Consider the following 2,658-nt stretch of genomic DNA (forward strand, 5'->3'; position numbering starts at 1 on the left):
TTTTAATTTCAATCTGTTCATGAAATGTTTGGAATGCACAGAGATAGAGAGCATGGGTTTCTATGCTATATTTTCATCCATGTAATATAATGTATTAATACAAGTACAGAATGTGGAAGCACTACCACAGAGCAGCTTCTCTTTCCTTGTAGCTCTGGTGCAGAGGTGAACATTTTAGAGACAGGCACCACACCCTCTACAATAACTTTTAAACTTGATTAGGAATTATTTGAAGTTAATTAATTTGCATCCTGAAGAAATAATTTGTCTGTATGTATTTGCTCTTTTATGAACAAGAAAGATTTTGGCTATATTTAATTTTTCTTTTGCTAAATAAAAAAATGAAAGCTTGCTAGTAAAACAAAAAAGGGTCATCCTCAATCTCATGGCTTGTGTGTAAATATTTTTAAAGGTCAGTGCTAAAATCCTCACATGTTGGTTTTCTCACGTGGCCTGTATTATTATACTGTTCTTCTGTAAAGGATGCTGTTTGTAGACCATTCTCTTTTCACAGACTCATCGCCATGCCTTCTCCCAAGCTCTAAGCAATCAGCCTTGTGGCCATCTTCAGGCCAATGCTTGCTGTGCCCTCTTTCCCTGGGAATCTCTTGGTGATGGTGATCTTCTGTATCTTCTCTCCCTTCCTCTAAAAAAAAGACCCAGAAGAATTTAGTATTTTTGCAGTATTTTTGTTATAATTAAGTGGTTTTCCTTAAATAATTTATTGATCAAGATTGGAAAACCATGCTGTTAGAGTTGTGAAATTTATATAAATAAAGCATGCAACTCATTGTAAAGAAAGGAAAAATTAAAGTTTAATTTATGCAATTATGCACAGAGAAGTACTTAATAACCTGAAGTGAAGATGAATATAATGGAGAACCAGTGGTCTTCTGATAAGTGACTGCCTTCGTAATTCTGCCACACCTAGCAGGCTCTCTATGTTATTTTAGTGATAGATGTTCTCATGATAGAGTTGGCAACTGTGTGCTACTATAATCTTTAACTTTTGAGGTTTTTTTTTTAAACTGCCCTGTCTCCTGATCTGGCCCAAAGAAAAATATAGGCATCTGGAAGCCATTAATATGGTAAAAGGAGTGATTATTTACTGTAAAGTGTTTGATTCCATTAGACAAAAAAATCAAGGTGAATTTTAATTTCATTTGACTTTCAAAAGCCTGATTCATACATTTCCCTTGGGAAACATATGGATTTGGTGACATGAAAAATATTACTTGTAAATAAGTTTGATAGGAATTATTTGAAGTTTATTAATTTGTATTTATAAATTTATAATTTACATTAAAATTAGTCTTCTTCTTTTTTTTTGCTTTCATAACATATTTTAAAAGTTATACAAATACCACTTACTTAGAAATATACACAAATGTAACACAATATCTATTTCGAGCCACCACCAAATGGAAAATAAAAGAGAACTATATTACTAAAAGGATGCATATCATTTCAAATCTAATAAACATTAAAATAATTGTATATATAGTTATATTTCTACTCATATAATGAGTTTTGTTTTCTTTTTTCTTTTTATTAATTTATTCTTGTTACATCAAAAAATATGGACCGCTTCACGAATTTGCGTGTCATTCTTGTGCAGGGGCCATGCTAATCTTCTCTGTATCGTTCCAATTTTAGTATATGTGCTGCCGAAGCGAGCACAAAATGAGTCTTCTTTAAGTTACTGTATAGCTGAGATTAGGATAACTTTAGACATTCAAATAAGTAAGTAAATGCTTTATCACTTACAGTTGGATACAAACACACACACACACACACACACACACACACACACACACACACAATCTATGCAAAGTTGAATCTATCGTGATACATTTATGACTTTTTATTTTCTCCAAGTGTTTTTCACACGGATGTAATTACACGGATCCGTACACAGGGATACACTCATACTTTATATAACTTCCTGACATAACTATGCTTTCCTTCATACATTCAATTTTTGCATCAAGATACTCGTTTTTAACCAGTACTGTTATGGAGGTTTCCAAAATCTTTATCTTTAGATTCTCTCAAATTGTTTCTCTGATCAAAAAACCCAAGACGCATGTTATTCAGTTTGAAACTTTCCTGTAGAATTCAAAGCAGTCTAGAATATGATTTTTAAACTATATTACAGACTGATATTCGTTCTTCTTCCTTTGCCTGTTCCGATGGCCTCTTCTCTTCTCCACCCAACTTTCAGCATCCTTCACCATAGGACTTTTCTGTGTTTCTGTGGCAGTTACTTCTCTCATGTACTCTTTGTCCTCACCATTCTTCAGGGCTTGAATATCAAGCTCAGAAGCATTGGCATTAGTCTTGTAACTTAGCTTCTGAAAAATAAGAGGGGTCCCTTTCATTTCTATGTCTTTGGCATTAAATGTTCTCCTTCGGAGTCATCACAGGGAAATCCTCTCTGCACTCTAAGACTGCAGTACACATAGAGATAGAACTCCTAAGACCATCGCAAGCTTTGTGTTTATGTCTCTTGTTGTGTTTTTTTTCTTCATCAAAGTACAGATGCCTTGAAAACATGAGCGGTTCTTCTGTAGTATGTTATCTCATGTTCATGGCCTTTTTGTCTTCACCTAGTCTGAACCCCGCAGGCAATAACCAATCGATCAACAATCTCTACCC

General features: G+C 34.0%; 1 non-coding gene across 1 annotated transcript; it reads right to left on the bottom strand.

Moving 5' to 3' along the window:
* Positions 1–1,573: 1,573 nt before the first annotated feature.
* On the bottom strand, positions 1,574–1,680 carry LOC127187315 (U6 spliceosomal RNA). Its single transcript, XR_007830463.1, has one exon. It is a non-coding gene; the product is annotated as a U6 spliceosomal RNA (small nuclear RNA).
* Between the last annotated feature and the right edge of the window lie 978 nt (positions 1,681–2,658).

This window comes from Acomys russatus, chromosome 3 (genome assembly GCF_903995435.1).
Source record: "Acomys russatus chromosome 3, mAcoRus1.1, whole genome shotgun sequence".
Taxonomy (NCBI): domain Eukaryota; kingdom Metazoa; phylum Chordata; class Mammalia; order Rodentia; family Muridae; genus Acomys; species Acomys russatus.